This window comes from Pinus tabuliformis, chromosome Q (genome assembly GCF_031772625.1).
Source record: "Pinus tabuliformis cultivar Carrire ecotype Pingquan chromosome Q, CPIR1, whole genome shotgun sequence".
In the NCBI taxonomy this organism is placed as follows: Eukaryota; Viridiplantae; Streptophyta; class Pinopsida; order Pinales; family Pinaceae; genus Pinus; species Pinus tabuliformis.
Genome location: NC_142296.1, coordinates 1146428154 through 1146439676, shown reverse-complemented (window position 1 = coordinate 1146439676; position 11523 = coordinate 1146428154).

Genomic DNA, 11523 nt, shown 5'->3' with positions numbered 1-11523 from the left:
CATACGTCCTCTAGTATTTCCTGGGTCTGGCAGCAGATACTCCCAGTCTTCCATTTCAGAGTCCGATTGCTCCTGGGTCGCCTCCTCCTCCAAATGCTGGATTATCTTCCTGATATCCGCATGCGTATCTTTACTGTATGCCCTCTCCGCATACTGAACCTGTCGCTTCATCGTCTTCCTGCCGCGTTTGCTTCCTGCCGATGGATGAAAGCTTCGTTCCTGGTTACCTGCTTGACTTCGTCTCCCTCTTCCTCTACGACCCCTTCCACGGCCTGCTCCGGCTACGTTGCCTTCCTTTACCCTGCTTCCCTGCCCAATTGCGCTTGAGGGTGGTCCCATACAATCTTCCTCTTCTCTGCCTCTGGTTTTCTTGTCTCTAAAATCAGCCCCTTCTGGTTGCATGTCCTCCAGAGTTCTCCCTTTCCCCCTTCCGCTCCTCCTTGTCTGCATTTGACTGTCCCGTTCTGAGTCATACGCTTCCTCCATGTCCCCCTGGATCTGATTCTTTTCTTCCCGGGGTTCCACCTTATTGCCTTCGGTCCCCGAAGGTCTTCCTCCCCTACTCTCGACCATCACAGTCTTCCTCATTCTACTCTCTGTAATCTTGCCCTGAGTTATCCTAAGGTCAGGAGGTCGAAGCCACCGCTGCTCTCTCCCTGCTTTAACTCTTGCTTTGGTTGCCACCTTTTTTCCTTTGTCTCCGCTTACATCGAGGGCATTAACAGCGTACCTGCCCTTATAACTCCACCCGTATCCACTTCCTTTTGCTTGCCTCCCTTTCTTGTGCTGTTGCGTCGTCTCCCTCTGTTGCCTGCATTCACCATAATAGCCCACTCTTCCTCGGTTTGCCTTCGTGCGAGCTGACCCTTGTCTCATCACTGGAGCGCCGTCACCTCCACCACCTCTGGCTTTGATCATTCCCTCCCTGCTGCTGTTTGTAATTATGCCCAGTCTGCCAGCCATCCTGTCCACCTGCGATGATCTCCTTATGCAAGGTGGCTTATCATAGCCTCCCCTTGTCCTTTCATTAACTTCCCGTCTCGCCGCCTTCATCACCCGATCGGGGGAAAATTAAACGGTATTAATATGTGGTCGGCGTTTTATAATAACTACATCCATGTTATCTGAAATATCTAATTTATGCAGAAATATGGAAATTTAGAGTAATTTTACCTAAACATATAAAAAAAATCTGAGTAGCAGCAATGCTCATAAAGAGAATGAGGGCATTGGGTTTCAAGAGCTGTAATTGTGAAATAAGTGAAAGCATAAATGTAATGTGAAGATGGTTGTCGTTTTTTATTTAAACCAGTTATCGCCAACACTAATTTTTAAATTAGGATTTTGGGTCGCCAAATGTTGACCGTTTCCCTGTTCAACCTCGTACGTACAACTTCTGATATCAAGTGAAAGTTGGTCATTTTGTAAATTTCTCTATTTTCATTTCTGTATTCACGAGTTTGCTGTTTCCCTGTTCATCCTCGTAGGTATAACTTTTGATATCGAGTGAAAGTGGAGTTATTTTTTAAATCTCTTTTTTCATTTCCAAAGTGAAATGAGTTCCCTTGGATTAACAGAACACAATCTATTTGTCCAGTGTAATATTGGCGCATGAATTCTTATATTTAATACATGGTCGATGACTGCAGCCAATATCTAGAAAACTTATAGTCAGAACTTAAACCAACAAAGCCAAGTTAAAATCTTCAAAAATGTATCCTACAATTTTATATTGTAATTTTAAGTATAAGATGATTTTATTGTTTTACAAAAACTTCCAACCAAACCCACCCAAGCCAATCCTTATAAATATGATTTATCGAATAACCACTCAAACTCATTGCCTTTCATATAATGACTTTCATTATTTATTGTTATATGATATATTTAATATTACGTAATGTAATATTAAACTTGATCCAACAAAGGCAAGTTAAAATCTACAAAACTGTATCCTACAATTTTGTTTTCAAGTATCTTTTAATCATAAGACGATTTTATTGTTTCACAAAAACTTCCAACCAAAAATCCAATCCTTAATCAAATATGATTTATTGAACCACTCAACTTGATGCCTTTCTTATAATGACTTTCATTACTTTCGTTATATAATATATTACGAAAGTAAATTCATGTACGCAACTCATTTTTGACATGCTACGTGGCCTACCACTTTCCATTTCAGTTAATATTTCCAAAAATTTAGATTGTGATTTATAGGGGCGGATGTTACAGTAAAGATGGATGAAGTTCTGATTATAAGTTTTCTAGAAATTGGCTGCAGTCATCAACCATGTATTAAATAAGAATTCATTTGCCAATATTAAATATAAGAATTCATTGAACAAATATATTGTGTTGTCCCTTAATCCAAATATATTGTGTTGTCCCTTAATCCAAGTGAACCCATTCTAGTTTGGAAATAATAAACTCACGAGTGTGGAATTCTAATTTTAATTTCCAGTTTGGGAATAAACTCAAGAGGGTGGAATTTATTAGGATATAGTTGTGTAAAATATTTATTGAGTTTTATTTATTGGTTTCTTAAATAAGAGTCAATTTTATAGGTGCAAATAAAAGGTTATGTATTTTAATGCAATTTGTTAATAAAGGTTTGGGCAGTGGAACTAATCATCACCAAATGGAATTATGGCTGAAAGTTAGATTTAAGTTTAGAGTTACAATTTTTAAAAATGATTTTCAAAGGAATTTTTTAAAATAATAATTGATTACTTAAAATTTACAAGTGTTTTTTCTGAAGAGATTTTAAATTAATAGTTCAGTTTTACGTGAACAAAATAATAGGTAAGATATGAGAGGGCACTTTGAAAGGTATTTTGATGTGATAGCATTTTGATGTGATAGCAGTGATTTTGAACTTTGAAGAGGTACAACTTTCCAAAACATGGCACCTTCATGGGCACTTTGATTGGATAGGGAAGGTGCTTATGATCTTTGAAGAGGTGCAGATTTAAGTTGCAATGATAAAATGAAAAATATAGATTTATTGCAAATCATGTGAATGGGAAGCGATGTAAATGGGGGTGCAACTTGAATGAGGGTTTGATGGGGAGATGTGGTAAGTTCCTTAAAATTGTTCTCAAGGTTGCCAACCTTTATCCTTCCTATAGAGTGTTCTATTGAATAGATATAGGGTAACAAAAGAAAGGACAATTGTTATGTGGTCAGTAAATAGTTCTTAGAAAGTGTTGGTAGTAAGGGTTCCCAGTGAAAAAGTTAGTAATGAATAAAGAGAGGATTTGATAGAAGGGATGTGCGATAATTATCTTTAAATGACTCAAGTGTAGCAAAGGCTTTATTGGATAAAGTATTCTATTTAATAGATAGAAGGCAACGAAAGGAAGGATATTTATTACATGATCAAGAAATAGTTCTTAGACGGTGTTGTAGGAAGGGTCGTAAGGGAAAAGGTGAGATTGATGAGAGAAAGAGATACAATTTGATAGGGGGATGTGTGATAATTACCTTTAAATTGTTCTCAGGGCGGTAAAAGCTTTATCAAACAAAATTAGATAAAGGGCAACAAAAGGAAGGACATCTCTTATGGTCAAGAAATAGTTTTTAGAAAGTGTTGGTGGGAAGGTTCCAAAGTGAAAAGGCGAGCAATGATTATTGAGAGAGAGGGGCAAAGGAACAACTTTACTTGGGGAGTTGGGTAACATGGACCAAGTATGGAGTTTAGTGGGATAAGCCTTTAGGAGGTATGGTCTTATTGATTAATTTAGAATGTGGGGTGAGTTACCATTCAAGAAGAATATGACTTGGAGTTGGACCCACTAAAGAGTAAGCCATGTGGCAATGTTTGTTCGATTGCATTGAAAATGAAGTTGGAGGTTCGTTGATCCTTAGTAAAATGGGGTGTTTAACTGGAAAACAAAGAGATGACAAATGAAGAAATGCTTTGCAAATGTTGTATGATATTTTGGGGACATCAAGGATAAGTTAGTGTTGTGATGATTCTTCGTTGCTTGATAACAATTTGTGGAGTCTTTGACTAGGAGAGGATTTGACTATGCTTGGAGGTGTTCCCATGACCTTGTATGATGACATACGTGATGTAACATGCCCTCAAAGGGTCTTCATAATTACATTTTGACTTTGACTTTCTAGAAGCACTTTAAAATGCGCTTGACCTATTTTCAATGAGCAAGAAATTGACAAATACTGTAAAAATATTTTTTTGTTTTGTTTCGTTTTGTTTTGTTTTGAATAAGTACAAATATCAAAATTACATTTATGAAGACCGAACCTAGTTACAGTTCCTTCAACACTCCCTCTTAATCGGGGACTCTTTCCTTCATCAACAACTTCTTCTTCATGGGTCCTTTAACTGCTTGATTGCTTTCTTGATGTCATGAAGTCTTCGATCGAACTTCTTCTAGGTAGGGCACCATCCATCGATCACTTTTTTGGTTTGTCATGTCATTGCTTTGTGGAAAGTGACTATCAGGTTTTTCTTGTCATCTTGGCTACTACTTTGTCATCTTGTCCATGCTTCAGATTACTCTTCTCATGGATGCTTCATAGTACTTGCTAGGTTACATGCTTTGACCTAGTAGCCCATCATGACTTCATCCTGATATTGCTTCAATATTGCCTCTTTTGTTGGATGGCTTCTTCATAACGACATCTCTATAGAGTAGAATAAGTTATCTGCGCTTTTTGTATCTCCAAGGTTGTCAAAGGTGTCAAGGGTTGTCATTGTAGTGCATGCCTTCGAGCATGTCCTTGGTGAAAGAGATTCTTTCATGCTTGATCATGTTGTAGAACTATACCCATGACTCAATAATATACAAATGATAAGATGACTTAAGCTTTGATGCATACATACCTCATCTTGATTCTCCTTTGATTATCCTTTGGTGTGGCCCTTCTTGCTTCATCTTAGCCTGCTTGCATATCATTCTTTTCTTGAAACCCATGAATGGGATTCCCAATGAGACATTTACTTGAGTCCATGAACCTTTTTTTGTAGATTCTATTGCAGGATCTTAAAGATCCTTGCCTTGCAAATGTTTCCTTTCTTTTGATGATGTAGGTCTTCTAAGATTCTTATTGTGATCAAATGCCAAGTAGTGTAGTGTGATTCTACATTACTTGATAACAATTTGTGGAGTATTTTTACTTTTTTCTTAGGTTATGCTTCTTCTTATTAGTGCATACGTGTGTACTTCATCAAACTACTACGAAAACAAAATAACAAGAACACAATTTAGCTCTTTTCCAGGGACATAACCTCTCCACTCTTGAGAGGAAAACCCTTGGTAAGTTTTCTCTTGTTGAAGCTTCTTATTTAAACAACTGTGAAACCCTAGACCCTTGACTAGGATATCCTCCAAGCATAAGTCAAATCATTCCTTTTTCTGCACTATCACTTTTGACACATCTTCCAGCACTTCTTTCGACACTTTGTCTTCCAGCACTTCATCTTCCAATTAGAGTCTTTTTTACTTTAGAATAATGGGCTCCTTTGTTAGGGTTGTGAGTCCTTGGAGGCTTGATCTGTTACCCAAACAAAGAACCGTTAGCTGCTATCATACCCTTACTGCACCTCGCACGTGTGACTGTTTCTAGCCCTAGAAACAATCCATTTCTTCCTCGGCTTTCTCTATTCTTCCTTCGTTTTTGAGGGTCTCTCCTTCGCTTTAGAGGGAGGCCTTGTAGACCTTAAATTCCAAACAAACAATGATGATACTTGAACTATTCTTTTTTGTTGCTATGGCTGCAATCAAACCTTCCTTGACCTCGCGCGTGTGACTATAGTTGCTTCAGAAATATGCTCCTTTACTTCGTTGTTCTGTTTTCTTATTACGCTGTCCTTGTAGCTCTCTTCCTTGTCTTTTCTTCGTCCTATCCATCCATCTTCTTGTGTGCGATTTCAGAACCTAGGGAAAAGTAGTGTTGTGATGATTCTTCGTTACTTGATAACAATTTGTGGAGTCTTTTTACTTTTCTTGTTAGCGTATGCTTCTTCTTCTTCTTATTAGTGCATATGTGTGTATTTCATCAAACTGCGACCAAAACAAAATAACAAGAACACAAAGTTTGGCTCTCTGCCAGGGACAAAAACTCTAGACTCTTGAGACGAAAACCCTTTGTAAGTTTTCTCTTATTGAAGCTTCTGATTTGAACAATTGCCAAACCCTATACCTTTGACTGGGACATCCTCCAAGCATAAGTCAAATTCTTCCTCTTTCTGCACTATTAACTTCCGGCACATGGAACTCTATCTTCTGACACTCTATGCCTCAACACTTCGTCCTTCTTCTGCTGCTTAGGCTTCTTTTCTTCTTAGGAGAAACCCTAGAACATTAGGGCTTCTTTACTTTGTTGTAGGGAGAGGCTTCTTCGCTTTCCTTGGATACCTTGTAGACTTAGATGCATACTTGAATGAGGCTTCTCATGTTGCTGTCTTCAACTGCTGTCAAATTCGCAAAGATTTCCTCGTTGCATGTGTGAACAGAACCCTAAAACAATCCTCCTTTTCCTTGCTTTCTTTTCCTTCCTTCTTCGTTGGAGAGAGAGGCCTTGTAGGCCTAGTTTTCACCCAAAACAATGATATATGAAGACATTTATTTTTTTGTTGTTTTGGCCGCAGGCAGGCCTTCTTGAACCTCGCATGTGTGGTCGCAGAAACCCTAGAAACTGTCTTTTCTTCTTTGCTGTTTTGTCTCCTTGTCTTGTTGCTCTTGTAGACCCGCTTCCTTAGCTTTTTACGTCCTTCTAGTCCCTTTTCTTTTTGTGGATTTCAGAGCTTGTTCTTGTATCAAATGAGTGGACAACCTATATAAATAGAGTTTTGTCCCTCTTTTAGGCCGACTTACAGTTTGCACTATAATTCAACTTTTATCTGTTGTTTCGCTGCTAGACTTTGTTGATGTTAGGAGAGGATTTGACTTATCTTGGAGGTGTTCCCATGACCTTGTACTTTAACATACTTGATGTAACATGCCCTCAAGGGTCTTATCATATTTACATTTTAACTTTGAATTTTAGAAGCACTTTAAAACGTGCTTGACCGATTTTCAATGAGCAAGAAACTCATAAATATGAAAAAAATAATTTCTCTTTTCTTGAATAAATACAAATATCAAAATTACATTTATGGAGACATAGCCTAGTTACATTTCCTTCAACACTCCCTCTTGAATAGGGAGGTATTCATACAATATTACAAGGTGTTTCAATCTTGAAGATTTCACGAGAGAAACCGGATTTGCAATCCATCTGTTATAGCATCATATCTATCAACATTGTCATAGTGCAAGGCCTTGACTAACAACTCCATCTCTTTACGAGACCATGAGCTACCATGCTGGCGAGACCAATGATTTATAGACACCTTCATCATTGTCACCCACCGAGTGGTTATTTGAGTATGACCTTCTAGGACTATTCTTATCTTGGGTTCCCAACCCTCAAAGAATATCGGTCCTCTTGCCTACTCGTCTTGGATGCCAGACGATTACTTGATCCTCCCATTCTTTCTTCCCAAGTGAAGACAAAAATGTTGCCTATTCTGTGTGTACATTTCTATTCATGGCCTTCATTTAGACTTACAGCTGTTAGTCCTTGTCTAGTGCATGACACATGAAATGGAAAACATAATTGTCACTCCTTTGTAATCAGGGGTGATCCAAAAACTCCCTCTTTATTAGGGACTTGCCAGAGCTCCCTCTTAACTAGAGACTCTTTCCTTCATCAACAACTTCTTCTTCGTGGGTCCTTCAGCTGCTTGATCTCCTTTCTTTCTTGATGTCATGAAGTCTTTGTTTGAACTTCTTCTAGGTAAGGCACCATCCATCGATCACTTTCCTTCTTGGTTTGTCATGTCATTGCTTCGTGGAAAGTGACTATCAGGCTTTCTTTTCATCTTGGCTACTCTTTTGTCATCTTGTCCATGCTTTAGAATACTCTTCTCATGAATGCTTCATAGTACTTGCTAGGTTACATGCTTTTTGACCTAGTAGCCCATCATGACTTTATCCTAATATTGCTTTTTCTTTTGTTGGATGGCTTCTTCATAACGACATCTCTGTAGAGTAGAATAAGTTATCTCCACCTTTTTTATCTCCGAGGCCTTCACAGGTGTCAAGGGTCCTTTCTTTATCAGAGTTGTCTTGCCTTCTTTCAGGAGATATCTTCAAGGCCTTTGTCAGATAATGATTCTCGATGATCATGGTGTTCTTCAGATGCTTGATCTCTTTTCTTCATTTGCTTCTCCTCAGATAGATAGGTCAACCATCTAATGCTTCTCGTGAGAGCATTCCTTCATTGCTTGCTTTCTGGATTTTTCAACATTTCTTCTTGCTTCTTAGTCAACAATCTTATGCTCCTTATGTGAGCATATTCTTTTGTTGACCTTCATCGCATTGTAGTGCATGCCTTCGAGCATGTCCTTGGTGAAAGATATTCTTTCATGCTTGATCATGTTATAGAACTATACCCATGACTCAATAATATACAAATGATAACATGACTTAAACTTTGATGCATACATACCTCATCTTGATTCTCCTTTGATCATCCTTGCTTCATTTGATTGACCTTGTTGTGGCCCTTCTTGCTTCATCTTAGCTTCCCTGTATATCGTCCTTTTTCTTGAATCCCATGAATGGGATTCCCAATAAGACATTTGCCTTGGTTCATGAACCTTCTTTTGAAGATTCCGTCATAGGATCTTAAAGATCCTTGCCTTGCAAATGTTTCCTTTCTTTTGATGAAGTAGGTCTTCTAAGATTCTTATCATGATCAAATTTCTTTCATCATATATGAGGTCCTATACTAGGTATGCTTCTTCTACATGAATATCTTGAGTTATATATGCCATGCTCTTATATTCTAGAAGATATTTCTACTTGCATTTTTGTTCTTCTCATAAATGTTACATCTACATGAGTGTCTAGGACTCATTGTAGATCATGCTGCTAGATTCTAGAGGGTGTTTCTAGCAATGCAATTTTAATTTATTCCTACATGCTCCTATTCTACTCAAAACTTTGAAAGAAGTCTAGAAGTAAAGAGTTTGACCTAGTCATAGTAGAGATCTGGAGGATCTTCCTTCTTTTGCTTCTTTCCGTCTTCTTTCATTTCTTCAATTATGTGAGCTTCTTCCCTCTTCCTTTTGATATTGTTGTCCTTCTTAAGCTTAGGACAATTCCTTTTGTAGTGTCCATATTCTTGGCATCCAAAACATTGGATCTTAGACATGTCTTTGTTGTTTGTTCTTCATTGACCAAACTTGCCAAATTTACCCTATCTTTTGGCGAAGTTTGCAAATGCTTGCTCCTTTGATCCCACATCTCCTTTTGCCTTAAGTATGGTTTCTTCTGTTCTGCATAGAGACCACATTTCACTGGGAGTGGTGTCTTCCTTTTTGGCATATATGCTTGATGTGAAGTTTCCCCACTCCTCAGGGAGAGCATTGAGTACTACAATTGTCATCTCTCTGTCAGACATGACTTCCCCAAGCTCTTGAAGTTGATCTCTCATTTAAGAGATTTTCATAAAGTACGGAGCTATTCCTTCCTTTGTTATCTTCATCTTGTATAATTCATTTCTCAGAGATATTACTTCTCCGGTTGTGGATACGGAGAATAGCTCTACTAGCTTATCATAGATTTCTTTCGATGTCTCAAACTTGGAGACATAAGGAATGAGAGAGTCATTGATTGATTCTATCAGAATCCTTTGAGCTCTTGTCTCATCCTTATTATACTTGGCTAAGGCTTGAGTCTGATCCTTAGCAGGGATAGTGATATTCCCTTTGACAAGTTCAAGGAGTTCATTCTCCTTAAGAAGTAGATCAATCCTCTTCTTCCATGCAAGAAATTTATTGGTACATACCAATTTATTGCTTTCCTTACAAAAAGACGATGTATATTCAGAAGGGGACATGTACTTACTTGATAGATTTTGAGATGTAATGGAATTGCTTCCTCCTTGAAGGCTTGATGGCTTCTCTTCCTTGGATCTTGATGCTCTTTAAGTTGCCTTCTTCAAGTGGACTTGCCTGATGACTCGTAGCTTAATGTAGGTCTTGCTCCAATCTTTCTTCTTTGTAGGTGCCTTCATGTAAGGTTAGTTTTGTAGACCTCCTTGATGGATGATGGATTGTAGACCCTTCTTGTCCTTGAAGTGGTTGAGACTTTTAGGCTTGATGCTTCAACTTTGTAGATGCTTCTTTTGATGAGTGTTCTTGAGTTGCACTTTCCTTGATGTGTCACCTTACCTCTGATACCATGTTGAAGAACCTAGGGCAAAGTAGTGTTGTGATGATTCTTCATTACTTGATAACAATTTGTAGAGTCTTTTTATTTTTCTTGTTAGCTTATGCTTCTTCTTCTTCTTCTTCTTATTAGTGCATATGTGTGTACTTCATCAAACTGCTACCAAAACAAAATAACAAGAACACAAACTTTGGCTCTTTGCAAGGGACAAAACTTGTCCACTCTTGAGAGGAAAGCCCTTTGTAATTTCTCTTATTGAAGCTTCTTATTTGAACAACTACCAAACCCTAGACCTTTCACTGGGACATCCTCCAAGCATAAGTCAAATCCTTCCTCTTTCTGCACCATAAATTCTGGCACATGGAACTATGTCTTTCGACACTTTGCTCCTCAACACTTCGTCCTTCTTCTATTGCTTAGGCTTCTTTTCTTCTTAGGAGAAACCCTAGAACATTAGGGCTTCTTTACTTCGTTATAGGGAGAGACTTCTTCGCTTTCCTTGTATATTTTGTAGACCTAGATGCATATTTGAATGAGGCTTCTCATGTTGTTGTCTTCAACTGCTTTCAAATCTGCAAAGATTTCCTCGCTGCACGTGTGAACAGAACCCTAAAACAATCCTCCTTTTCCTTGCTTTCTTTTCCTTCCTTCTTCTCTGGAGAGAGTGGCCTTGTAGGCCTAGTTTGCACCCAAAACAATGATATATGAAGACTTTTATTTTTCTGCTATTTTGGCCGCAGGGATGCCTTCCTGAGCCTCGCACGTGTGGCCGCAAAAACCCTAGAAATTGTCTTTTCTCCTTCGTTGTTTTGTCTCCTTGTCTTGCTTCTCTTGTAGATCTGCTTCCTTGGATTTTTGCGTCCTTCTGCGAATTTCAGAGCTTGTTCTTGTATCAAATGAGGAGTGGACAACCTCTATAAATAGAGGTCTGTCCCTCCTCTTTTACGCTGACTTGACTGTCCATTATTTGCACTATAATTCAACTTTTATCCATAGTTTTGCTGCTTGGAGACTTCATTGATGCTAGGAGAGGATTTGACTTATCTTGGAGGTGTTCCCATGACCTTGTACATTGACATACTTGATGTAACATGCCTTCAAGGGTCTTATCATAATTACATTTTGACTTTGACTTTTTAGAAGCACTTTAAAATGTGCTTGACCTATTTTCAATGAGCAAGAAACTCATAAATATTACAAAAATAAATTTTCTTTTCTTGAATAAATACAAATATCAAATTACATTTATGAAGACTTAGCCTAGTTACATTTC